The sequence below is a fragment of the Crinia signifera genome, chromosome 4, assembly GCF_055691185.1.
Source record: "Crinia signifera chromosome 4, ASM5569118v1, whole genome shotgun sequence".
In the NCBI taxonomy this organism is placed as follows: Eukaryota; Metazoa; Chordata; class Amphibia; order Anura; family Myobatrachidae; genus Crinia; species Crinia signifera.
This window is the reverse complement of record NC_139220.1, coordinates 293,517,541-293,543,236: the sequence shown is the minus strand read 5'-3', so window position 1 is coordinate 293,543,236 and position 25,696 is coordinate 293,517,541. Positions and strand designations below refer to the sequence as shown.

The following is a 25,696-nucleotide window of genomic DNA, read 5'->3' as shown; positions in this document are numbered from 1 at the left end:
GCCAGTGCAGTACCGGATGTACACTAGTACTGCCAGTGGCAATTGCCTCCTTTTGTGCATCAGAGGCATTGGCGCAACGCTACACCCCCACCCCCCTGACATGGACACAACGCTGACTACGCAGGGCTGCGCTAGGCTGTCATTGGCCGACGCTGCCTGTGTCGGCCAATGGCACGCCAAAAAAAGACACAATTAGGAAAGAAAGAAAAAAAAAACACGAACTCAATAAAGAAATGACAGGACTTACTCTCAGACGGAGCGGCTGAGGCGGTGGGGGCTGTAACGGCCCGCAAGGGCAGGGTGCCCTGGTCTTCCTCTAGGCTTGGCACTGTGGGGAAATGATAAAATGTGCTGTTAAAATACTGTAAAGTTATTATTCTTACTCTAAATGGGGAGGAGGGGGTGTTAAAAAAAAAAGCCGTGGACTGTTTTCAATAAAGTGCTGTGCCCACCACACTTGATAAAATAGACTCCACGTCAACGTGGATACTGGGGGTACTGTATGAACAGGTCGGGAGGACACTTACTGGCTGCCAAAGTTTGAGGGGACCTTCTGGGGAGTACCCTTTCCATCCTCCTCTGAAGTCCTGTGTAAAAATAATTACAGTACATTACAGTATACTGTACTGTAGTGTCCTTTGAAACATTAGTTCACACACACTACTGTGATCACTGAGGTTATGGTAGAGTATACAGTATTGCAGTACTGTATACTGTAGATAAATAATGCCTAGGTCAAAACGTCGTGCATCAGACGTACCGCACGCCTCCACTCCCACCCCCTTTGTGCACGAGACGCAGAGCTACAGTACCTGACGGGGACATTACGGTAATTGTGCAGGGCTCCCGCGGGGACACTACGCTGACTGTGCTAGGCTGCCGTTGGCCGATGCTGACAGCGTCGCCCAACGGCACGGCAAAAAACTACACAAGTTCAAACACACAAACACAAAACACAATAAAGAAATGACAGGACTTACTGCTTAGCATCGTGGCAATGCTTGAGGGGGGGCCTGTAGCATGCCCGCAGGGCAGGGTGCCCTGGTCTTCAATCAGAGTCACTGTGGGAAAATGTCAAAAATGAGAACAAGTGCTGTTTACTGTTAATAAACTTACCGTACTCTTATTACTGTAAATAGGGCGGGGGTGGCTTTACAAAAAGGCGTGGACTGGATTTTATAAAGTGCTGCGCCCGCCATACTGTACTTTAGAAAATCCACTCTGCTCCAAAGTGGATAGGACACATACCGCTGCGCATTCCCTGCTTACGGCTGCCCTGGATAGTGGTTGTTTCAAAAGGAGGCATTTGCCAGTGCAGTACCGGATGTACACTAGTACTGCCAGTGGCAATTGCCTCCTTTTGTGCATCAGAGGCATTGGCGCAATGCTCCACCCCCACCCCCCTGACATGGACACAACGCTGACTACGCAGGGCTGCGCTAGGCTGCCATTGGCCCACGCTACCAGCGTGGGCCAATGGCACGCTAAGAAAAGACACAATTACTGTACAGTAGGAGAGAAAGAAAAAAAAAACACAAACTCAATAAAGAAATGACAGGACTTACTCTCAGACGGAGCGGCTGAGGCGCTGGGGGCTGTAACGGCCCGCAAGGGCAGGGTGCCCTGGTCTTCAAGCGGAGGCACTGTGTGAAGATGAGAAAAATGAGAAAGTGTGCTGTTTAAATAAAGTTACTGTACTCATTACTGGGTTTACAAAAAGGCGTGGACTGGATTTTATAAAGTGCTGCGCCCGCCATACTGTACTTTAGAAAATCCACTCTGCTCCAAAGTGGATAGGACACATACCGCTGCACATTCCCTGCTTACGGCTGCCCTGGATAGTGGTTGTTTCAAAAGGAGGCATTTGCCAGTGCAGTACCGGATGTACACTAGTACTGCCAGTGGCAATTGCCTCCTTTTGTGCATCAGAGGCATTGGCGCAACGCTACACCCCCACCCCCCTGACATGGACACAACGCTGACTACGCAGGGCTGCGCTAGGCTGTCATTGGCCGACGCTGCCTGTGTTGGCCAATGGCACGCCAAAAAAAGACACAATTAGGAAAGAAAGAAAAAAAAAACACGAACTCAATAAAGAAATGACAGGACTTACTCTCAGACGGAGCGGCTGAGGCGGTGGGGGCTGTAACGGCCCGCAAGGGCAGGGTGCCCTGGTCTTCCTCTAGGCTTGGCACTGTGGGGAAATGATAAAATGTGCTGTTAAAATACTGTAAAGTTATTATTCTTACTCTAAATGGGGAGGAGGGGGTGTTAAAAAAAAAAGCCGTGGACTGTTTTCAATAAAGTGCTGTGCCCACCACACTTGATAAAATAGACTCCACGTCAACGTGGATACTGGGGGTACTGTATGAACAGGTCGGGAGGACACTTACTGGCTGCCAAAGTTTGAGGGGACCTTCTGGGGAGTACCCTTTCCATCCTCCTCTGAAGTCCTGTGTAAAAATAATTACAGTACATTACAGTATACTGTACTGTAGTGTCCTTTGAAACATTAGTTCACACACACTACTGTGATCACTGAGGTTATGGTAGAGTATACAGTATTGCAGTACTGTATACTGTAGATAAATAATGCCTAGGTCAAAACGTCGTGCATCAGACGTACCGCACGCCTCCACTCCCACCCCCTTTGTGCACGAGACGCAGAGCTACAGTACCTGACGGGGACATTACGGTAATTGTGCAGGGCTCCCGCGGGGACACTACGCTGACTGTGCTAGGCTGCCGTTGGCCGATGCTGACAGTGTCGCCCAACGGCACGGCAAAAAACTACACAAGTTCAAACACACAAACACAAAACACAATAAAGAAATGACAGGACTTACTGCTTAGCATCGTGGCAATGCTTGAGGGGGGGCCTGTAGCATGCCCGCAGGGCAGGGTGCCCTGGTCTTCAATCAGAGTCACTGTGGGAAAATGTCAAAAATGAGAACAAGTGCTGTTTACTGTTAATAAACTTACCGTACTCTTATTACTGTAAATAGGGCGGGGGTGGCTTTACAAAAAGGCGTGGACTGGATTTTATAAAGTGCTGCGCCCGCCATACTGTACTTTAGAAAATCCACTCTGCTCCAAAGTGGATAGGACACATACCGCTGCGCATTCCCTGCTTACGGCTGCCCTGGATAGTGGTTGTTTCAAAAGGAGGCATTTGCCAGTGCAGTACCGGATGTACACTAGTACTGCCAGTGGCAATTGCCTCCTTTTGTGCATCAGAGGCATTGGCGCAACGCTCCACCCCCACCCCCCTGACATGGACACAACGCTGACTACGCAGGGCTGCGCTAGGCTGCCATTGGCCCACGCTACCAGCGTGGGCCAATGGCACGCTAAGAAAAGACACAATTACTGTACAGTAGGAGAGAAAAAAAAACACAAACTCAATAAAGAAATGACAGGACTTACTCTCAGACGGAGCGGCTGAGGCGCTGGGGGCTGTAACGGCCCGCAAGGGCAGGGTGCCCTGGTCTTCAAGCGGAGGCACTGTGTGAAGATGAGAAAAATGAGAAAGTGTGCTGTTTAAATAAAGTTACTGTACTCATTACTGGGTTTACAAAAAGGCGTGGACTGGATTTTATAAAGTGCTGCGCCCGCCATACTGTACTTTAGAAAATCCACTCTGCTCCAAAGTGGATAGGACACATACCGCTGCGCATTCCCTATCATTCCCTATTCCCTATTTATATTCCCCTATCACCTAATGCACAATGCCCCCTGACTTGTATAATGCCTTCATTCATCAACACTCCCTGCTGCAACTACTGTACTTCTGCTGCATTGAATACTGGCCTACAGTACAGTATGGATAGCTGTCCTGAGATTCTGTCTCCAGGAGCAGCTGAAATGGGAGCTGCTCCATCTGTACATTACCGTACACAGAAAGTTGTGCTCCACTATGACAATTCTTATGACTTTATTGGTGTTCATACAGTACTGTACAGTACACTAGTGTACAGTACTGTATGTGCTGCAGTATGAGACGCTATTGTTCAGTACTGTACAGTACAGTACAGTACATTATTTGTACAGTACAGTACTGTATGTACAATATGCTGTACTGTATTACTATTGTTTCAGAAAATAAACAAAATATCTTTTTCCACAGTGCATTCCCCTTGGCTACCTTGGCAGTATGACCAAACTCCTCCACAACCATGTAAGTAGTAGTAGTAGCAGTACGTTTATTTACAGTATAAGGTGCCACAATGTGTCCGCAGCGCGTAACATACTGTAGCAAAGAAAAAAACAAATTACAGTACATGGTAACGTACTGTACAGGGTGTGTTGAAAAATACAGCATACTGTAAATAGGGGTATACTGTAGCTGGTAGAAAAAAAATCAGCATCAGTTCAGAAGTACTGTAGGTGTCGAAATTGTCGAGGAGACTGAAGATGAAGTACAGTAGATGAAGGGAAGAACAGGACAGGAGCACAGGAGAGGTAAAGAGGTAAGGTGAGTATGTGAGGAAGGAGGGCCCTACTCATAAGAGTTAACAGACTTACAGTATACAGTAGGAGGACGAACGAAAAACAATAGGATACTGTACTATAAGTACTGTAGGAACAGATGGGAATGGAGGCAGGATAGGAGGATCAAAATACTGTACAGTAGGTTAGGAGGAGGGATAGGCTAGTCGAAAAATTGGGTTTTGAGGGAGCGCTTGAAGGAGGTAAGGGAATCTGAAAGCCTGATGGGTGGCGGGAGGTTGTTCCAGTGCAAGGGGGCAGCGCGGGAGAAGTCTTGGACACGGAGGTGGGAGGAGGTACAGTAATTACAGTAGGTGAGAGGTCAGTCGGCGGTCTGCAATGGAGCGAAGAGGATGGGAGGGAGTGTGGATAGAGATCAGTGAAGAGAGGTAAGGAGCGGTGGAGGAGGAGAGAGCCTTGTACAGTAGGTGGTGGTGAGGAGTTTAAAGAGAACTCTGAAAGGAATGGGGAGCCAGTAAACAGATAGACAGAGGTGGGAGGCGGAGGTAGAGTGGCGGGAGAGGAAGATGAGCCTAGCAGCAGCGTTAATAATGGATTGGAGTGGTGCAAGGCGGTTTCGAGGTAGCCCAGAGAGAAGGATGTTGCAGTAGTCAAGGCGGGAGATGACAAGAGAGTGAATGAGTATTTTGGTCGCGTCAGTGGAGAGTAATGGTCTGATGCATGAGATGTTGCGTAGGTGAAAGCGGCATGACTGGGAGAGAGCATGAATGTGGGGGGTGAAAGAGAAGGAGGAGTCAATGATGACACCGAGGCCGCGCGTTTGGTTGGTGGAGGTGATCTCAGTTTCACCAATTCTGATGGAGATAGTGGGAGAAAAGGGTATGTTCGGGGGATGGAAGATTAGAAGTTTAGTTTTAGCCATGTTTAGTTTCAGTAAGCGTTGGGTCATCCAGGCTGACATGGCCGTGAGGCATTCGGAGACCTTGGGCAGGAGTGATGGGATACTGTAGTAGAGATGTACTGTACAGTACTGTAGATTAGGGTATCATCAGCATAAAGGTGGTAATGGAAACCATAGGAGCTGATGAGAGTGCCCAGAGAGGTGGTTTAGAGGGAGAGGAGGAGAGGGCCATGGATTGACCCTTGGGGAAAAAGACTGGCTGCGGTGTAGTAGGAGAGGAGGAGCAGCTCGGAGTGGAGATGGAGAAGGGGTGATCAGAGAGGTACTGTACAGTACAGTATGAGGTGAACCAGGAGAAGACCGTACCAGTGATGCCAAAGGAGCAGAGGGTGTTAAGCAGGAGAGGGTGGTCAACAGTGTCAAAGGCAGCCGACAGATCAAGCTGGATAAGGATAGAGAAGAGGCCTTTGGATTTAGCCGATAGTAGATCGTTAGTGAATTTGGTCAGGACAGTTTCAGTGTAATGTAAAGGGCGGAACACGGATTGGAGGGATTGGATTACATTACAGTATCTGTACTGTACAGTACTGTACAGTACAGTATTTTGTTTTTCACATTGGGTAAAGGTAACTCTTTCAAATTCATTCTGTACAGTATATACTAAAAAGAACTCTAAAATCCAAAACTAGATTCAAAAACAGATAGGACACTAAACTTACCGTATGTCACCTGGGCCAGTGGCGCAACGGATAACGCGTCTGACTACGGATCAGAAGATTGTAGGTTCGATTCCTACCTGGCTCGTCTTCGTTGCCGTGATCGTATAGTGGTTAGTACTCTGCGTTGTGGCCGCAGCAACCCCGGTTCGAATCCGGGTCACGGCATTTAGTGTTTTTTTTCCTGCTGAAAGGTTGCTTTCTTACTTCAAGGTTTGGACAATTTTAGAAATTAAGCAGATTCTTTGAATGCACTTGCACAATTTGTCTTTAATGCTTTTTGTGAAGCTATCTTTACATGCTTTGATTTATTTGTCTGTGAAACATTCTTTTGAAAGAATTCAAATTTGACATCAATTCCTGAATTCTGGAAATTAAAATCTTGAGGCTTTGTCTTAGCAAGTTCATCACACACTGAAAAGATGTTTTTGCAGTAATAAGAAAATTGTCTTGCAATGTTAACAGGAAACTAGCCCTGGAGCAAGTGCATAGGTAACTCTTTCAAATTCATTCTGTACAGTATATACTAAAAAAACCTCTAAAATCCAAAACTAGATTCAAAAACAGATAGGACACTAAACTTACCGTATGTCACCTGGGCCAGTGGCGCAACGGATAACGCGTCTGACTACGGATCAGAAGATTGTAGGTTCGATTCCTACCTGGCTCGTCTTCGTTGCCGTGATCGTATAGTGGTTAGTACTCTGCGTTGTGGCCGCAGCAACCCCGGTTCGACTCCGGGTCACGGCATTTAGTGTTTTTTTTCTTGCTCATAAGTCGCTTTCTTACTTAAAGGTTTGGACAATTGTAGAAATTAAGCAGATTCTTTGAATGCCCTTGCACAATTTGTCTTTAATGCTTTTTGTGAAGCTATCTTTACGTGCTTTGATTTATTTGTCTTTGAAACATTCTTTTGAAAGAATTCAAATTTGACATCAGTTACTGAATTCTGGAAATTAAAATCTTGAGGCTTTGTCTTAGCAAGTTCATCACACACTGAAAAGAAGTTTTTGCAGTAATAAGAAAATTGTCTTGCAATGTTAACAGGAAACTAGCCCTGGAGCAAGTGCATAGGTAACTCTTTCAAATTCATTCTGTACAGTATATACTAAAAAGAACTCTAAAATCCAAAACTAGATTCAAAAACAGATAGGACACTAAACTTACCATATGTCACCTGGGCCAGTGGCGCAACGGATAACGCGTCTGACTACGGATCAGAAGATTGTTGATTCGATTCCTACCTGGCTCGTCTTCGTTGCCGTGATCGTATAGTGGTTAGTACTCTGCGTTGTGGCCGCAGCAACCCCGGTTCGAATCCGGGTCATGGCATTTTGTGTTTTTTTTCCTGCTGAAAGGTCGCTTTCTTACTTCAAGGTTTGGACAATTTTAGAAATTAAGCAGATTCTTTGAATGCACTTGCACAATTTGTCTTTAATGCTTTTTGTGAAGCTATCTTTACATGCTTTGATTTATTTGTCTGTGAAACATTCTTTTGAAAGAATTCAAATTTGACATCAATTCCTGAATTCTGGAAATTAAAATCTTGAGGCTTTGTCTTAGCAAGTTCATCACACACTGAAAAGATGTTTTTGCAGTAATAAGAAAATTGTCTTGCAATGTTAACAGGAAACTAGCCCTGGAGCAAGTGCATAGGTAACTCTTTCAAATTCATTCTGTACAGTATATACTAAAAAGAACTCTAAAATCCAAAACTAGATTCAAAAACAGATAGGACACTTAACTTACTGTATGTCACCTGGGCCAGTGGCGCAACGGATAACGCGTCTGACTATGGGTCAGAAGATTGTAGGTTCGATTCCTACCTGGCTCGTCTTCGTTGCCGTGATCGTATAGTGGTTAGTACTCTGCGTTGTTGCCGCAGCAACCCCGGTTCGAATCAGGGTCACGGCATTTAGTGTTTTTTTTCATGCTGAAAGGTCGCTTTCTTACTTCAAGGTTTGGACAATTTTAGAAATTAAGCAGATTCTTTGAATGCACTTGCACAATTTGTCTTTATTGCTTTTTGTGAAGTTATCTTTACATGCTTTGATTTATTTGTCTGTGAAACATTCTTTTGAAAGAATTCAAATTTGACATCAATTCCTGAATTCTGGAAATTAAAATCTTGAGGCTTTGTCTTAGCAAGTTCATCACACACCGAAAAGATGTTTTTGCAGTAATAAGAAAATTTTCTTGCAATGTTAACAGGAAACTAGCCCTGGAGCAAGTGCATAGGTAACTCTTTCAAATTCATTCTGTACAGTATATACTAAAAAAACCTCTAAAATCCAAAACTAGATTCAAAAACAGATAGGACACTAAACTTACCGTATGTCACCTGGGCCAGTGGCGCAACGGATAACGCGTCTGACTACGGATCAGAAGATTGTAGGTTCGATTCCTACCTGGCTCGTCTTCGTTGCCGTGATCGTATAGTGGTTAGTACTCTGCGTTGTGGCCGCAGCAACCCCGGTTCGACTCCGGGTCACGGCATTTAGTGTTTTTTTTCTTGCTCATAAGTCGCTTTCTTACTTAAAGGTTTGGACAATTGTAGAAATTAAGCAGATTCTTTGAATGCCCTTGCACAATTTGTCTTTAATGCTTTTTGTGAAGCTATCTTTACGTGCTTTGATTTATTTGTCTTTGAAACATTCTTTTGAAAGAATTCAAATTTGACATCAGTTACTGAATTCTGGAAATTAAAATCTTGAGGCTTTGTCTTAGCAAGTTCATCACACACTGAAAAGAAGTTTTTGCAGTAATAAGAAAATTGTCTTGCAATGTTAACAGGAAACTAGCCCTGGAGCAAGTGCATAGGTAACTCTTTCAAATTCATTCTGTACAGTATATACTAAAAAGAACTCTAAAATCCAAAACTAGATTCAAAAACAGATAGGACACTAAACTTACCATATGTCACCTGGGCCAGTGGCGCAACGGATAACGCGTCTGACTACGGATCAGAAGATTGTTGATTCGATTCCTACCTGGCTCGTCTTCGTTGCCGTGATCGTATAGTGGTTAGTACTCTGCGTTGTGGCCGCAGCAACCCCGGTTCGAATCCGGGTCATGGCATTTTGTGTTTTTTTTCCTGCTGAAAGGTCGCTTTCTTACTTCAAGGTTTGGACAATTTTAGAAATTAAGCAGATTCTTTGAATGCACTTGCACAATTTGTCTTTAATGCTTTTTGTGAAGCTATCTTTACATGCTTTGATTTATTTGTCTGTGAAACATTCTTTTGAAAGAATTCAAATTTGACATCAATTCCTGAATTCTGGAAATTAAAATCTTGAGGCTTTGTCTTAGCAAGTTCATCACACACTGAAAAGATGTTTTTGCAGTAATAAGAAAATTGTCTTGCAATGTTAACAGGAAACTAGCCCTGGAGCAAGTGCATAGGTAACTCTTTCAAATTCATTCTGTACAGTATATACTAAAAAGAACTCTAAAATCCAAAACTAGATTCAAAAACAGATAGGACACTAAACTTACCGTATGTCACCTGGGCCAGTGGCGCAACGGATAACGCGTCTGACTATGGGTCAGAAGATTGTAGGTTCGATTCTTACCTGGCTCGTCTTCGTTGCCGTGATCGTATAGTGGTTAGTACTCTGCGTTGTGGCCGCAGCAACCCCGGTTCGAATCCGGGTCACGGCATTTAGTTTTTTTTTTCATGCTGAAAGGTCGCTTTCTTACTTCAAGGTTTGGACAATTTTAGAAATTAAGCAGATTCTTTGAATGCACTTGCACAATTTGTCTTTATTGCTTTTTGTGAAGTTATCTTTACATGCTTTGATTTATTTGTCTGTGAAACATTCTTTTGAAAGAATTCAAATTTGACATCAATTCCTGAATTCTGGAAATTAAAATCTTGAGGCTTTGTCTTAGCAAGTTCATCACACACCGAAAAGATGTTTTTGCAGTAATAAGAAAATTTTCTTGCAATGTTAACAGGAAACTAGCCCTGGAGCAAGTGCATAGGTAACTCTTTCAAATAAATTCATTCTGTACAGTATATACTTAAAAGAACTCTAAAATCCAAAACTGGGCTCAAAAACAGATAGGACACTAAACTTACGGTAGGTCACCTGGGCCAGTGGCTCAACAGATAACGCGTCTGACTACGGATCAGAAAATTGTAGGTTCGATTCCTACCTGGCTTGTCTTCGTTGCCGTGATCGTATAGTGGTTAGTACTCTGCGTTGTGGCCGCAGCAACCCCGGTTCGAATCCGGGTCACGGCATTTAGTGTTTTTTTTCCTGCTGAAAGGTCGCTTTCTTACTTCAAGGTTTGGACAATTTTAGAAATTAAGCAGATTCTTTGAATGCACTTGCACAATTTGTCTTTAATGCTTTTTGTGAAGCTATCTTTACATGCTTTGATTTATTTGTCTGTGAAACATTCTTTTGAAAGAATTCAAATTTGACATCAATTCCTGAATTCTGGAAATTAAAATCTTGAGGCTTTGTCTTAGCAAGTTCATCACACACTTAAAAGATGTTTTTGCAGTAATAAGAAAATTGTCTTGCAATGTTAACAGTAAACTAGCCCTGGAGCAAGTGCATAGGTAACTCTTTCAAATTCATTCTGTACAGTATATACTTAAAAGAACTCTAAAATCCAAAACTGGGCTCAAAAACAGATAGGACACTAAACTTACCGTAGGTCACCTGGGCCAGTGGCGCAACAGATAACGCGTCTGACTACGGATCAGAAGATTGTAGGTTCGATTCCTACCTGGCATGTCTTCGTTGCCGTGATCGTATAGTGGTTAGTACTCTGCGTTGTGGCCGCAGCAACCCCGGTTCGAATCTGGGTCACGGCATTTAGTGTTTTTTTTCCTGCTGAAAGGTCGCTTTCTTACTTAAAGGTTTGGACAATTGTAGAAATTAAGCAGATTCTTTGAATGCCCTTGCACAATTTGTCTTTAATGCTTTTTGTGAAGCTATCTTTACATGCTTTGATTTATTTGTCTGTGAAACATTCTTTTGAAAGAATTCAAATTTGACATCAATTCCTGAATTCTGGAAATTAAAATCTTGAGGCTTTGTCTTAGCAAGTTCATCACACACTGAAAAGATGTTTTTAAGAAAATTGTGTTGCAATGTTAACAGGAAACTAGCCCTGGAGCAAGTGCATAGGTAACTCTTTCAAATTCATTCTGTACAGTATATACTTAAAAGAACTCTAAAATCCAAAACTGGGCTCAAAAACAGATAGGACACTAAACTTAAGGTAGGTTACCTGGGCCAGTGGCGCAACAGATAACGCGTCTGACTACGGATCAGAAGATTGTAGGTTCGATTCCTACCTGGCTTGTCTTCGTTGCCGTGATCGTATAGTGGTTAGTACTCTGCGTTGTGGCCGCAGCAACCCCGGTTCGAATCCGGGTCACGGCATTTAGTGTTTTTTTTCCTGCTGAAAGGTCGCTTTCTTACTTCAAGGTTTGGACAATTTTAGAAATTAAGCAGATTCTTTGAATGCACTTGCACAATTTGTCTTTAATGCTTTTTGTGAAGCTATCTTTACATGCTTTGATTTATTTGTCTGTGAAACATTCTTTTGAAAGAATTCAAATTTGACATCAATTCCTGAATTCTGGAAATTAAAATCTTGAGGCTTTGTCTTAGCAAGTTCATCACACACTTAAAAGATGTTTTTGCAGTAATAAGAAAATTGTCTTGCAATGTTAACAGTAAACTAGCCCTGGAGCAAGTGCATAGGTAACTCTTTCAAATTCATTCTGTACAGTATATACTTAAAAGAACTCTAAAATCCAAAACTGGGCTCAAAAACAGATAGGACACTAAACTTACGGTAGGTCACCTGGGCCAGTGGCGCAACAGATAACGCGTCTGACTACGGATCAGAAGATTGTAGGTTCGATTCCTACCTGGCATGTCTTCGTTGCCGTGATCGTATAGTGGTTAGTACTCTGCGTTGTAGCCGCAGCAACCCCGGTTCGAATCCGGGTCACGGCATTTAGTGTTTTTTTTCCTGCTGAAAGGTCGCTTTCTTACTTCAAGGTTTGGACAATTTTAGAAATTAAGCAGATTCTTTGAATGCACTTGCACAATTTGTCTTTAATGCTTTTTGTGAAGCTATCTTTACATGCTTTGATTTATTTGTCTGTGAAACATTCTTTTGAAAGAATTCAAATTTGACATCAATTCCTGAATTCTGGAAATTAAAATCTTGAGGCTTTGTCTTAGCAAGTTCATCACACACTTAAAAGATGTTTTTGCAGTAATAAGAAAATTGTCTTGCAATGTTAACAGTAAACTAGCCCTGGAGCAAGTGCATAGGTAACTCTTTCAAATTCATTCTGTACAGTATATACTTAAAAGAACTCTAAAATCCAAAACTGGGCTCAAAAACAGATAGGACACTAAACTTACGGTAGGTCACCTGGGCCAGTGGCGCAACAGATAACGCGTCTGACTACGGATCAGAAGATTGTAGGTTCGATTCCTACCTGGCATGTCTTCGTTGCCGTGATCGTATAGTGGTTAGTACTCTGCGTTGTGGCCGCAGCAACCCCGGTTCGAATCTGGGTCACGGCATTTAGTGTTTTTTTTCCTGCTGAAAGGTCGCTTTCTTACTTCAAGGTTTGGACAATTTTAGAAATTAAGCAGATTCTTTGAATGCACTTGCACAATTTGTCTTTAATGCTTTTTGTGAAGCTATCTTTACATGCTTTGATTTATTTGTCTGTGAAACATTCTTTTGAAAGAATTCAAATTTGACATCAATTCCTGAATTCTGGAAATTAAAATCTTGAGGCTTTGTCTTAGCAAGTTCATCACACACTTAAAAGATGTTTTTGCAGTAATAAGAAAATTGTCTTGCAATGTTAACAGTAAACTAGCCCTGGAGCAAGTGCATAGGTAACTCTTTCAAATTCATTCTGTACAGTATATACTTAAAAGAACTCTAAAATCCAAAACTGGGCTCAAAAACAGATAGGACACTAAACTTACCATAGGTCACCTGGGCCAGTGGCGCAACAGATAACGCGTCTGACTACAGATCAAAAGATTGTAGGTTCGATTCCTACCTGGCTCGTCTTCGTTGCCGTGATCGTATAGTGGTTAGTACTCTGCGTTGTGGCCGCAGCAACCCCGGTTCGAATCCGGGTCACGGCATTTAGTGTTTTTTTTCTTGCTCATAAGTCGCTTTCTTACTTAAAGGTTTGGACAATTGTAGAAATTAAGCAGATTCTTTGAATGCCCTTGCACAATTTGTCTTTAATGCTTTTTGTGAAGCTATCTTTACATGCTTTGATTTATTTGTCTGTGAAACATTCTTTTGAAAGAATTCAAATTTGACATCAATTCCTGAATTCTGGAAATTAAAATCTTGAGGCTTTGTCTTAGCAAGTTCATCACACACTGAAAAGATGTTTTTGCAGTAATAAGAAAATTGTCTTGCAATGTTAACAGGAAACCTGGAGCAAGTGCATAGGTAACTCTTTCAAATTCATTCTGTACAGTATATACTTAAAAGAACTCTAAAATCCAAAACTGGGCTCAAAAACAGATAGGACACTAAACTTAAAGTAGGTTACCTGGGCCAGTGGCGCAACAGATAACGCGTCTGACTACGGATCAGAAGATTGTAGGTTCGATTCCTACCTGGCTTGTCTTCGTTGCCGTGATCGTATAGTGGTTAGTACTCTGCGTTGTGGCCGCAGCAACCCCGGTCCGAATCTGGGTCACGGCATTTAGTGTTTTTTTTCCTGCTGAAAGGTCGCTTTCTTACTTCAAGGTTTGGACAATTTTAGAAATTAAGCAGATTCTTTGAATGCACTTGCACAATTTGTCTTTAATGCTTTTTGTGAAGCTATCTTTACATGCTTTGATTTATTTGTCTGTGAAACATTCTTTTGAAAGAATTCAAATTTGACATCAATTCCTGAATTCTGGAAATTAAAATCTTGAGGCTTTGTCTTAGCAAGTTCATCACACACTTAAAAGATGTTTTTGCAGTAATAAGAAAATTGTCTTGCAATGTTAACAGTAAACTAGCCCTGGAGCAAGTGCATAGGTAACTCTTTCAAATTCATTCTGTACAGTATATACTTAAAAGAACTCTAAAATCCAAAACTGGGCTCAAAAACAGATAGGACACTAAACTTACCATAGGTCACCTGGGCCAGTGGCGCAACAGATAACGCGTCTGACTATGGATCAGAAGATTGTAGGTTTGATTCTTACCTGGCTCGTCTTCGTTGCCGTGATCGTACAGTGGTTAGTACTCTGCGTTGTGGCCGCAGCAACCCCGGTTCGAATCCGTGTCACGGCATTTAGTGTTTTTTTTCTTGCTCAAAAGTCGCTTTCTTACTTCAAGGTTTGGACAATTTTAGAAATTAAGCAGATTCTTTGAATGCACTTGCACAATTTGTCTTTAATGCTTTTTGTGAAGCTATCTTTACATGCTTTGATTTATTTGTCTGTGAAACATTCTTTTGAAAGAATTCAAATTTGACATCAATTACTGAATTCTGGAAATTAAAATCTTGAGGCTTTGTCTTAGCAAGTTCATCACACACTGAAAAGATGTTTTTGCAGTAATAAGAAAATTGTCTTGCAATGTTAACAGGAAACTAGCCCTGGAGCAAGTGCATAGGTAACTCTTTCAAATTCATTCTGTACAGTATATACTAAAAAGAACTCTAAAATCCAAAACTGGGTTCAAAAACAGATAGGACACTAAACTTACGGTATGTCACCTGGGCCAGTGGCGCAATGGATAACGCGTCTGACTATGGATCAGAAGATTGTAGGTTCGATTCCTACCTGGCTCGTCTTCGTTGCCGTGATCGTATAGTGGTTAGTACTCTGCGTTGTAGACGCAGCAACCCCGGTTCGAATCCGGGTCACGGCATTTAGTGTTTTTTTTTCCTGCTGAAAGGTCGCTTTCTTACTTCAAGGTTTGGACAATTTTAGAAATTAAGCAGATTCTTTGAATGCACTTGCACAATTTGTCTTTAATGCTTTTTGTGAAGCTATCTTTACATGCTTTGATTTATTTGTCTGTGAAACATTCTTTTGAAAGAATTCAAATTTGACATCAATTCCTGAATTCTGGAAATTAAAATCTTGAGGCTTTGTCTTAGCAAGTTCATCACACACTGAAAAGATGTTTTTGCAGTAATAAGAAAATTGTCTTGCAATGTTAACAGGAAACTAGCCCTGGAGCAAGTGCATAGGTAACTCTTTCAAATAAATTCATTCTGTACAGTATATACTTAAAAGAACTCTAAAATCCAAAACTGGGCTCAAAAACAGATAGGACACTAACCTTACCATAGGTCACATGGGCCAGTGGCGCAACAGATAACGCGTCTGACTATGGATCAGAAGATTGTAGGTCCGAATCCTACCTGGCTCGTCTTCGTTGCCGTGATCGTATAGTGGTTAGTACTCTGCTTTGTGGCCGCAGCAACCCAGGTTTGAATCCGTGTCACGGCATTTAGTGTTTTTTTTCTTGCTCAAAAGTCGCTTTCTTACTTCAAGGTTTGGACAATTTTAGATATTAAGCAGATTCTTTGAATGCACTTGCACAATTTGTCTTTAATGCTTTTTGTGAAGCTATCTTTACATGCTTTGATTTATTTGTCTGTGAAACGTTCTTTTGAAAGAATTCAAATTTGACATCAGTTACTGAATTCTGGAAATTAAAATCTTGAGGCTTTGTCTTAGCAAGTTCATCACACACTGAAAAGATGTTTTTGCAGTAATAAGAAAATTGTCTTGCAATGTTAACAGGAAACTAGCCCTGGAGCAAGTGCATAGGTAACTCTTTCAAATTCATTCTGTACAGTATATACTAAAAAGAACTCTAAAATCCAAAACTAGATTCAAAAACAGATAGGACACTAAACTTACCGTATGTCACCTGGGCCAGTGGCGCAACGGATAACGCGTCTGACTACGGATCAGAAGATTGTAGGTTCGATTCCTACCTGGCTCGTCTTCGTTGCTGTGATCGTATAGTGGTTAGTACTCTGCGTTGTGGCCGCAGCAACCCCGGTTCGACTCCGGGTCACGGCATTTAGTGTTTTTTTTCTTGCTCATAAGTCGCTTTCTTACTTAAAGGTTTGGACAATTGTAGAAATTAAGCAGATTCTTTGAATGCCCTTGCACAATTTGTCTTTAATGCTTTTTGTGAAGCTATCTTTACGTGCTTTGATTTATTTGTCTTTGAAACATTCTTTTGAAAGAATTCAAATTTGACATCAATTACTGAATTCTGGAAATTAAAATCTTGAGGCTTTGTCTTAGCAAGTTCATCACACACTGAAAAGATGTTTTTGCAGTAATAAGAAAATTGTCTTGCAATGTTAACAGGAAACTAGCCCTGGAGCAAGTGCATAGGTAACTCTTTCAAATTCATTCTGTACAGTATATACTAAAAAGAACTCTAAAATCCAAAACTAGATTCAAAAACAGATAGGACACTAAACTTACCATATGTCACCTGGGCCAGTGGCGCAACGGATAAAGCGTCTGACTACGGATCAGAAGATTGTAGATTCGATTCCTACCTGGCTCGTCTTCGTTGCCGTGATCGTATAGTGGTTAGTACTCTGCGTTGTGGCCGCAGCAACCCCGGTTCGAATCCGGGTCACGGCATTTAGTGTTTTTTTTCCTGCTGAAAGGTCGCTTTCTTACTTCAAGGTTTGGACAATTTTAGAAATTAAGCAGATTCTTTGAATGCACTTGCACAATTTGTCTTTAATGCTTTTTGTGAAGCTATCTTTACATCCTTTATTTTATTTGTCTGTGAAACATTCTTTTGAAAGAATTCAAATTTTACATCAATTACTGAATTCTGGAAATTAAAATCTTGAGGCTTTGTCTTAGCAAGTTCATCACACACTGAAAAGATGTTTTTGCAGTAATAAGAAAATTGTTTGGCAATGTTAACAGGAAACTAGCCCTGGAGCAAGTGCATAGGTAACTCTTTCAAATTCATTCTGTACAGTATATACTTAAAAGAACGGTACTTCTTTACTTTCACGGCGCCACTAGTTAGGACAGATAGGACAGATAGGACAGATAGGACAGATAGGACAGATAGGATACTAGATAGGTTACGATTTGTATGCGATTTGACATAAGATATAGGATAAGATTTACTATCCATTTCATTACCCCACTATCCACTAGGGCGTGGAGTGAGAATAGAATAGTGTGGCGAGCGCAGCGAGCCACCGAGCCCGAAGCGTGGCGAGCGCAGCGAGCCCCGCGAGGGGACACGGAATGTATTTTATGGAATTGCATGCAAATGGCATGCGATATTGGGGACTTGCTTTCAAACAACATCAGTGTCCCCTCGCGGGGCTCGCTGCGCTCGCCACGCTTCGGGCTCGGTGGCTCGCTGCGCTCGCCACACTATTCTATTCTCACTCCACGCCCTAGTGGATAGTGGGGTAATGAAATGGATAGTAAATCTTATCCTATATCTTATGCGATATCTTATGTCAAATCGCATACAAATCGTATCCTATCTAGTATCCTATCTGTCCTATCCTATATCTTATGCAATATCTTATGTCAAATCGCATACAAAACGTATCCTATCTAGTATCCTATCTGTCCTATCTAGAGTGGCGCCATGAAAGTAAAGAAGTACCAAAAGAACTCTAAAATCCAAAACTGGGCTATAAAACAGATAGGACACTAAACTTACCGTAGGTCACCTGGGCCAGTGGTGCAACAGATAACGCGTCTGACTACGGATCAGAAGATTGTAGGTTCGATTCCTACCTGGCTCGTCTTCATTGCCGTGATCGTATAGTGGTTAGTACTCTGCGTTGTGGCCGCAGCAACCCCGGTTCGAATTCGTGTCACGGCATTTAGTGTTTTTTTTCTTGCTCAAAAGTCGCTTTCCTACTTCAAGGTTTGGACAATTTTAGAAATTAAGCAGATTCTTTGAATGCACTTGCACAATTTGTCTTTAATGCTTTTTGTGAAGCTATCTTTACATGCTTTGATTTATTTGTCTGTGAAACATTCTTTTGAAAGAATTCAAATTTGACATCAATTACTGAATTCTGGAAATTAAAATCTTGAGGCTTTGTCTTAGCAAGTTCATCACACACTGAAAAGATGTTTTTGCAGTAATAAGAAAATTGTCTTGCAATGTTAACAGGAAACTAGCCCTGGAGCAAGTGCATAGGTAACTCTTTCAAATTCATTCTGTACAGTATATACTTAAAAGAACTCTAAAATCCAAAACTAGGTTCAAAAACAGATAGGACACTAAACTTACCGTATGTCACTTGGGCCAGTGGCGCAACGGATAACGCGTCTGACTACGGATCAGAAGATTGTAGGTTCGATTCCTACCTGGCTCGTCTTCGTTGCCGTGATCGTATAGTGGTTAGTACTCTGCGTTGTGGCCGCAGCAACCCCGGTTCGAATCCGGGTCGCGGCATTTAGTGTTTTTTTTCTTGCTCATAAGTCGCTTTCTTACTTAACCCCTTCCCGACATTTGACGTACATTTACGTCATGGTCGGGAAGTACTTCCTGACACATGGCGTAAATGTATGTCATGGCTTGTAACTGTCACCGCGAGACGCGGTGACAGTTTCAACATGTCTGCTGTCCCTGACAGCAGACATGTCCCTGCATGCCCAGGGGGGGCTGCGATGCCGCCCCCCCGTCAGCGATCGCTGTGATTGGCTGTTCAGTGTGAACAGCCAATCACAGCGTTTTCTGTGTCACCGGCGAATAACGTTCGCCGGTGACACGCGATCAGAGGTGATTGGTGCTGTAAAGTACATCACCAATCACCGCGGGGTGTAAGGGTGACACTGGTGTCACCCCACCTCACCCCGCCCGCCCCCAAAGGCCGTGATTGGTTCGTCGGACCGACGGACATATCACAGCCAAGGAGGGGGATTTAAACTAACGGTGACTGCACTGCAGACGCCATTCCGGTCTGGAATAGCGTGCAGTGCGGTCACCGTGCCCAGCTGCCGCCATTTACTGACCTGAACCGAGCAAAATACTTACCTGATCACTGCTTCATCACTGCTTGTAGTGTGCTGGATGCTTTCTGGATCCTGTTACTGCTTGTGACTTCCTGTGTTGTGAACTTGTGCTGCTGCAGTGTAATAGCGTTAGGATAGAGAGAGATAGATAGAGAGAGATAGAGAGAGATAGTGTCAGAGAGTGCTATATTTTGTGCTGCTGCAGTGTGATATAGTTATAGATAGAGAGATAGAGAGAGAGAGATAGAGAGATAGTGACAGATTGTGCTATATATTTTTTATATAACTGACTGCTGCCCCCCCTTTTGTGCTGATCAGTATAAATTAACTGATCAGCAACTTTTTGGGGGCGCAGGTTTTTTTTTTAATATATATATATATATATACCTGCTGCAGTGTCATAGAGTGATAGATAGTGAGAGATAGAGAGATAGAGAGAGATAGTGACAGAGAGTGATAGAGAGTGCTAAATTTTGTGTCTGCTGCCCCCGCCTTTTGTGCTGATCACTATATCTGAGGTGATCAGCAACTTTTTGGGGGTGCAGAGGTTTTTTTTTTATATATATACCTGTCAGTTGCTGCCAGTTGCACTGTCAGTTGCACCAAAGGTTGTGCACCTGCTGCCCCTCACTGGTAATCAGTGTCGCATCACTGATTAACTTTTTTTTTTTTTTGGGTGCTGTGGGGTCTTTTTTTAATTTTTTTTTTACACACACTGTGATTTTGTGGGTGTCCTGTGGCCACTGTGCGCTGATCAGTGACGTACATCACTGATCAGCTTTTTCGGCACAGGGTTGATCTATTTTTTTTTTTTGATCAAATTCCTGTTGCCTTTGAGCGCTGTTCAGTGACGGACGTTACTGACCAACATCTGTGCTCAATTTTTGGCGCAGGACCTTTTCTTTTTTTTTTAACCCCTTCAATTTTTTTTTTAACCCCTTCAATTTTTTTTTTTTTTAACCCCTTCAATTTTTTTTTTTGTATAAAGTATTTTTTTTTTCTGCATTACATACACACTACACACTACATACCCCCCGGGTTGAAATAAAGTTTGTACCCCCCCCTACACTATACACGTGTTGAAACATTTCACTACCAGTAACACAAAAATAAAAATGGCATCCCAAATGTCATCCCAAATGTCATCCCAGTCATCCAGAAGAATGTATTCAGCGGAGGAGGCATATGCCATGCTTGCTTCTGACTCTGACACAGCCAGTGATGCAAGCGGGGAATTTGAAGGATTCGCCTTAAGCTCCTCTTCCTCCTCTGGTGATGAGGGACCCCCTCAAAGACGCCCCCGTAGAGCAGCTGAGACACCCCCCAATAATTGATCTCGTATGGACCCCACCACCAGACAATTTTGAGTCCCAGGTTCCTGAGTTTTTGGCCATGCCAGGAATCCAATTTGATTCCACAGGTCTCAGAGAAATTGACTTTTTCAAATTATTTTTCTCTGATGATTTTATAAATTTAATGGTGGACCAAACTAATTTATATGCCCAGCAGTTTATTGCTCAAAACCCCACGTCATCATTTGCTAGGTGGACCCCTGTAGATGCAGTAGAGATGATGACGTTTTGGGGTCTGGTGTTTCATATGGGCATAGTAAAAAAGCCAGAAATTAGGCAATATTGGAGTACAGATGTTCTGTACAGCACCCCATTTTACCGTATGGCCATGCCCCGGGCTCGATTTGAGACGATCCTTAAATTTTTGCATTACAACGATAATGCACAGTGCCCACCCAGAGATGATCCCACCTTTGACCGGCTATTCAAAGTCAGGCCGGTCATTGATCATTTCAGTGCCAAATTTGAAGAGATGTACATCCCAGATAAATTCATTTGCATAGACGAGTCCCTTATACATTTTAAAGGAAGGGTTAAATTCCGCCAGTACCTTCCCAGTAAGAGGGCAAGGTATGGCATAAAAATGTATAAGCTGTGTGAAAGCACCTCAGGGTACACTCACAGGTTTAGGGTATATGAAGGGAAGGATTCAAAAATTGAACCGCCAGAATGCCCCCCCTCCCTCGTAGGTGTTAGTGGAAAAATTGTCTGGTATTTAGTGCACCCCTTCCTGGATAAAGGTTATCACCTCTATGTGGATAACTTTTACACTAGCATCCCCCTGTTTAAGGCCCTTGGTTCAAGAGGTACAGCAGCTTGCGGTACTGTGCGCAAGAACCAAAGAGGCCTCCCAAAAACGCACATTGCCCAAGTAATGAGAAGGGGTGAAAGCAGGGGAATATGCACCGAAAATATGTTGTTGGTCAAATATAAGGACAAGAGGGATGTCCTTATACTGACAACAATTCACGGAGACAGTACCACCTCCGTCCCTGTACGAGGTACCAGTACCCACACCTCAAAACCTAATTGTATCCTGGATTACAATAGGTACATGGGCGGAGTGGATCTTTCAGATCAGGTACTGAAGCCGTACAGTGCCCTGCGGAAAACAAAAATCTGGTACAAGAAGCTGGCCGTGTATATCATCCAGATGGCACTGTATAACGCTTACGTGCTATTCCGTTCTACCGGCCAGAGGGGGACATTTATGCACTTTCAAGAGGAAGTCATAAAGGGCCTAATATTTGGGAACCAGCAGGCAGAGGGCCCCAGTACTTCTAGTACTGGCCCCCGTATTGTACCAGGGCAGCATTTTCCTGATGAAATCCCCTCCACTGGAAAAAAGGGCAGGACACAAAAAAGGTGCAAAGTTTGCTATAAAAAGGGAATAAGAAAGCAAACTATTTTCCAGTGTGACACTTGCCCCGACAAACCCGGCCTATGTATAAAGGAGTGTTTTAAATTATACCACACATCTATGGATTATTAGGTTCATAATTTCACCGTGCTTCGGGGGTCTTGCTAATGCCACATAGCACCCACCACTCATTCCACCAGAATCTGAGCCGCAAAATCCAAAAATCACTCCTTCCCTTCTGAGTCCTGCCATGCACCCAACTGGTATTTTTTGGTCACACGTGAGGCATTGCCGTACTCGGGAGAAATTGGGGCACAGATTTTGGGGTGCTTTGTCTCCTTCATACCTTCTGAAAATGAAAAATTTTGAGCCAGAACTGCATTTTTGTGTAAAAAAATGTAATTTTTCATTTTCACTGCCCAGTTGTATCAAAATTGGTGAAACCCCTGGGGGTTTGAAATGTACACTATACCCCTAGATGAATTCCCTGAGGGGTGTAGTTTGCAAAATGGGGTCACTTGTGGGGTGGTTCCACTGTATTGGTGCTTTGGGGGTCTTGCTAATGCGACATAGCACCCACCAACATTCCACCAGAATTTGTGCTGCAAAATCCAAATATCACTCCTTCCCTTCTGAGTCCTGACACTTTTTGGTCACACATGAGGCATTGCCGTACTCGGGAGAAATTGGGGCACAGATTTTGGGGTGCTTTTTCTCCTTCATACCTTCTGAAAATGAAAAATTTTGAGCCAGAACTGCATTTTTGTGTAAAAAAATTTAATTTTTCATTTTCACTGCCCAGTTGTATCAAAATTGGTGAAACCCCTGGGGGTTTGAAATGTACACTATACCCCTAGATGAATTCCCTGAGGGGTGTAGTTTGCAAAATGGGGTCACTTGTGGGGTGGTTCCACTGTATTGGTGCTTTGGGGGTCTTGCTAATGCGACATAGCACCCACCAACATTCCACCAGAATTTGTGCTGCAAAATCCAAATATCACTCCTTCCCTTCTGAGTCCTGACACTTTTTGGTCACACATGAGGCATTGCCGTACTCGGGAGAAATTGGGGCACAGATTTTGGGGTGCTTTTTCTCCTTCATACCTTATGAAAATGAAAAATTTTGAGCCAGAACTGCATTTTTGTGTAAAAAAATGTAATTTTTCATTTTCACTGCCCAGTTGTATCAAAATTGGTGAAACCCCTGGGGGTTTGAAATGTACACTATACCCCTAGATGAATTCCCTGAGGGGTGTAGTTTGCAAAATGGGGTCACTTGTGGGGTGGTTCCACTGTATTGGTGCTTTGGGGGTCTTGCTAATGCGACATAGCACCCACCAACATTCCACCAGAATTTGTGCTGCAAAATCCAAATATCACTCCTTCCCTTCTGAGTCCTGACACTTTTTGGTCACACATGAGGCATTGCCGTACTCGGGAGAAATTGGGGCACAGATTTTGGGGTGCTTTTTCTCCTTCATACCTTCTGAAAATGAAAAATTTTGAGCCAGAACTGCATTTTTGTGTAAAAAAATGTAATTTTTCATTTTCACTGCCCAGTTGTATCAAAATTGGTGAAACCCCTGGGGGTTTGAAATGTACACTATACCCCTAGATGAATTCCCTGAGGGGTGTAGTTTGCAAAATGGGGTCACTTGTGGGGGGGTTCCACTGTTTTGGTGCTTTGGGGGTCTTGCTAATGCGACATAGCACCCACCAACATTCCACCACCAAAAATCACTCCTTCCCTTCTGAGTCCTGCCATGCACCCAACTGGTATTTTTTGGTCACATATGAGGCATTGCCATACTCGGGAGAAATTGATGCACAGATTTTGGGGTGCTTTTTCTCCTTCATACCTTAAGAAAATGAAAAATTTTGAGCCAGAACTGCATTTTTGTGTAAAAAAATGTAATTTTTCATTTTCACTGCCCAGTTGTATCAAAATTGGTGAAACCCCTGGGGGTTTGAAATGTACACTATACCCCTAGATGAATTCCCTGAGGGGTGTAGTTTGCAAAATGGGGTCACTTGAGGGGGGGTTCCACTGTATTGGTGCTTGGGGGGTCTTGCTACTGCAACATAGCACCCACCAACATTCCACCAGAATCTGAGCTGCAAAATCCAAAAATCACTCCTTCCCTTCTGAGTCCTGCCATGCACCCAAATGGTATTTTTTGGTCACATGTGAGGCATTGCCGTACTCGGGAGAAATTGGGGCACAGATTTTGGGGTGCTTTTTCTCCTTCATACCTTATGAAAATGAAAAATTTTGAGCCAGAACTGCATTTTTGTGTAAAAAAATGTAATTTTTCATTTTCACTGCCCAGTTGTATCAAAAATGGTGAAACCCCTGGGGGTTTGAAATGTACACTATACCCCTAGATGAATTCCCTGAGGGGTGTAGTTTGCAAAATGGGGTCACTTGTGGGGGGGTTCCACTGTATTGGTGCTTGGAGGGTCTTGCTAATGCAACATAGCACCCACCAACATTCCACCAGAATCTGAGCTGCAAAATCCAAAAATCACTCCTTCCTTTCTGAGTCCTGCCATGCACCCAAATGGTATTTTTTGGTCACATGTGAGGCATTGCCATACTCGGAAGAAATTGGGGCACAGATTTTGGGGTGCTTTTTCTCCTTCATACCTTCTGAAAATGAAAAATTTTGAGCCAGAACTGCATTTTTGTGTAAAGAATTTAATTTTTAATTTTCACTGCCCAGTTGTACCACAATTGGTGAAACCCCTGGGGGTTTGAAATGTACACTATACCCCTAGATGAATTCCCTGAGGGGTGTAGTTTGCAAAATGGGGTTACTTGTGGGGGGGTTCCTAAATTTTAGCATCTTATGGTGCCTAGAAACCTACATGGTGCCTAAAAAATAATCTCATAAAAAGGAGGCTCCAAAATCAAGTAGGTGCTCCTTCTATTATGAAGCCTGTGGTTTGGTCAACGTGCACACTAGGGCCACATATAGGATATTTATGAAAACAAAAGAATTGGGGGAATCAATTTTTAGTCACATTTCTCTAGTAAAATGTACTGTGTTCCTTAGAAAAATGTATTAAAATTGCAAATCTGCAAGAAAAATGAAATTTTGAAATTTCACCTACACTTTGTTTTAATTCCTGTAAAACACCTAAAGGGTTAACAAACTTCCAAAATGCTGTTTTGAATACTGTGAGGGGTGCAGTTTTTGAAATGGTATCATTTTTGGGGGTGTCTCACATGCAAGTCCCTCAAAGTCACATCAGAACTGAACTGGTCCCTAAAAAAATCAGTGTTTGAAATTTTCTTGAAAATTTGAGAATTTGCTATTCATATTGTAAGCCTCCTAGTGTCCAAAAAAATTAAAAGGAAGTTGAAATAATGATGGAAACATAAAGTAGACATATGGTCTATGTTAGTTATTAACTATTTTGAGTGGTATGATTATTTGTCTCACAAGCAGAAAATTTAACATTTTGCAAATTGCTAAATTTTCCATTTTTTTACGACATTTTGGTATTTTTCACAAAAAAACACAGACTGTATCGACCCAAATTTACCACTAATTTGAAGTACAATGTGTCACGAAAAAACAATCTCAAAATCACTGGGATAAGTAAAAGCAAAAAAAAGTTATCCCCACTTAAGTGATACATGTCAGATTTGAAAAAAAGGGCACGCAAAAACTGGCTCTGTCAGGAAGGGGTTAAAGGTTTGGACAATTGTAGAAATTAAGCAGATTCTTTGAATGCCCTTGCACAATTTGTCTTTAATGCTTTTTGTGAAGCTATCTTTACATGCTTTGATTTATTTGTCTGTGAAACATTCTTTTGAAAGAATTCAAATTTGACATCAATTACTGAATTCTGGAAATTAAAATCTTGGGGCTTTGTCTTAGCAAGTTCATCACACACTGAAAAGA

The 25,696-nt window shown here is 42.1% G+C and overlaps 21 non-coding genes across 21 annotated transcripts; all 21 read left to right on the top strand.

Moving 5' to 3' along the window:
* The first annotated feature begins 6,081 nt into the window (after positions 1-6,081).
* TRNAR-ACG (transfer RNA arginine (anticodon ACG)) lies at positions 6,082-6,154 on the top strand. Its single transcript has one exon. It is a non-coding gene; the product is annotated as a tRNA-Arg (tRNA).
* Positions 6,155-6,162: 8 nt separating this feature from the next.
* TRNAH-GUG (transfer RNA histidin (anticodon GUG)) lies at positions 6,163-6,234 on the top strand. The gene has a single exon. It is a non-coding gene; the product is annotated as a tRNA-His (tRNA).
* A 429-nt stretch (positions 6,235-6,663) lies between these two features.
* TRNAR-ACG (transfer RNA arginine (anticodon ACG)) lies at positions 6,664-6,736 on the top strand. Its single transcript has one exon. It is a non-coding gene; the product is annotated as a tRNA-Arg (tRNA).
* Positions 6,737-6,744: 8 nt separating this feature from the next.
* On the top strand, positions 6,745-6,816 carry TRNAH-GUG (transfer RNA histidin (anticodon GUG)). The gene has a single exon. It is a non-coding gene; the product is annotated as a tRNA-His (tRNA).
* A 510-nt stretch (positions 6,817-7,326) lies between these two features.
* Positions 7,327-7,398, top strand: TRNAH-GUG (transfer RNA histidin (anticodon GUG)). The gene has a single exon. It is a non-coding gene; the product is annotated as a tRNA-His (tRNA).
* A 429-nt stretch (positions 7,399-7,827) lies between these two features.
* On the top strand, positions 7,828-7,900 carry TRNAH-AUG (transfer RNA histidin (anticodon AUG)). The gene has a single exon. It is a non-coding gene; the product is annotated as a tRNA-His (tRNA).
* A 509-nt stretch (positions 7,901-8,409) lies between these two features.
* On the top strand, positions 8,410-8,482 carry TRNAR-ACG (transfer RNA arginine (anticodon ACG)). The gene has a single exon. It is a non-coding gene; the product is annotated as a tRNA-Arg (tRNA).
* An 8-nt stretch (positions 8,483-8,490) lies between these two features.
* TRNAH-GUG (transfer RNA histidin (anticodon GUG)) lies at positions 8,491-8,562 on the top strand. The gene has a single exon. It is a non-coding gene; the product is annotated as a tRNA-His (tRNA).
* A 510-nt stretch (positions 8,563-9,072) lies between these two features.
* TRNAH-GUG (transfer RNA histidin (anticodon GUG)) lies at positions 9,073-9,144 on the top strand. Its single transcript has one exon. It is a non-coding gene; the product is annotated as a tRNA-His (tRNA).
* A 510-nt stretch (positions 9,145-9,654) lies between these two features.
* On the top strand, positions 9,655-9,726 carry TRNAH-GUG (transfer RNA histidin (anticodon GUG)). The gene has a single exon. It is a non-coding gene; the product is annotated as a tRNA-His (tRNA).
* Positions 9,727-10,240: 514 nt separating this feature from the next.
* TRNAH-GUG (transfer RNA histidin (anticodon GUG)) lies at positions 10,241-10,312 on the top strand. The gene has a single exon. It is a non-coding gene; the product is annotated as a tRNA-His (tRNA).
* A 1,003-nt stretch (positions 10,313-11,315) lies between these two features.
* TRNAR-ACG (transfer RNA arginine (anticodon ACG)) lies at positions 11,316-11,388 on the top strand. Its single transcript has one exon. It is a non-coding gene; the product is annotated as a tRNA-Arg (tRNA).
* An 8-nt stretch (positions 11,389-11,396) lies between these two features.
* Positions 11,397-11,468, top strand: TRNAH-GUG (transfer RNA histidin (anticodon GUG)). The gene has a single exon. It is a non-coding gene; the product is annotated as a tRNA-His (tRNA).
* Positions 11,469-13,142: 1,674 nt separating this feature from the next.
* Positions 13,143-13,214, top strand: TRNAH-GUG (transfer RNA histidin (anticodon GUG)). Its single transcript has one exon. It is a non-coding gene; the product is annotated as a tRNA-His (tRNA).
* Positions 13,215-13,638: 424 nt separating this feature from the next.
* TRNAR-ACG (transfer RNA arginine (anticodon ACG)) lies at positions 13,639-13,711 on the top strand. Its single transcript has one exon. It is a non-coding gene; the product is annotated as a tRNA-Arg (tRNA).
* Positions 13,712-14,802: 1,091 nt separating this feature from the next.
* On the top strand, positions 14,803-14,875 carry TRNAH-AUG (transfer RNA histidin (anticodon AUG)). Its single transcript has one exon. It is a non-coding gene; the product is annotated as a tRNA-His (tRNA).
* A 1,096-nt stretch (positions 14,876-15,971) lies between these two features.
* Positions 15,972-16,044, top strand: TRNAR-ACG (transfer RNA arginine (anticodon ACG)). Its single transcript has one exon. It is a non-coding gene; the product is annotated as a tRNA-Arg (tRNA).
* Positions 16,045-16,634: 590 nt separating this feature from the next.
* On the top strand, positions 16,635-16,706 carry TRNAH-GUG (transfer RNA histidin (anticodon GUG)). The gene has a single exon. It is a non-coding gene; the product is annotated as a tRNA-His (tRNA).
* A 1,072-nt stretch (positions 16,707-17,778) lies between these two features.
* Positions 17,779-17,851, top strand: TRNAR-ACG (transfer RNA arginine (anticodon ACG)). The gene has a single exon. It is a non-coding gene; the product is annotated as a tRNA-Arg (tRNA).
* A 509-nt stretch (positions 17,852-18,360) lies between these two features.
* Positions 18,361-18,433, top strand: TRNAR-ACG (transfer RNA arginine (anticodon ACG)). Its single transcript has one exon. It is a non-coding gene; the product is annotated as a tRNA-Arg (tRNA).
* Positions 18,434-18,441: 8 nt separating this feature from the next.
* TRNAH-GUG (transfer RNA histidin (anticodon GUG)) lies at positions 18,442-18,513 on the top strand. The gene has a single exon. It is a non-coding gene; the product is annotated as a tRNA-His (tRNA).
* Positions 18,514-25,696: the final 7,183 nt, after the last annotated feature.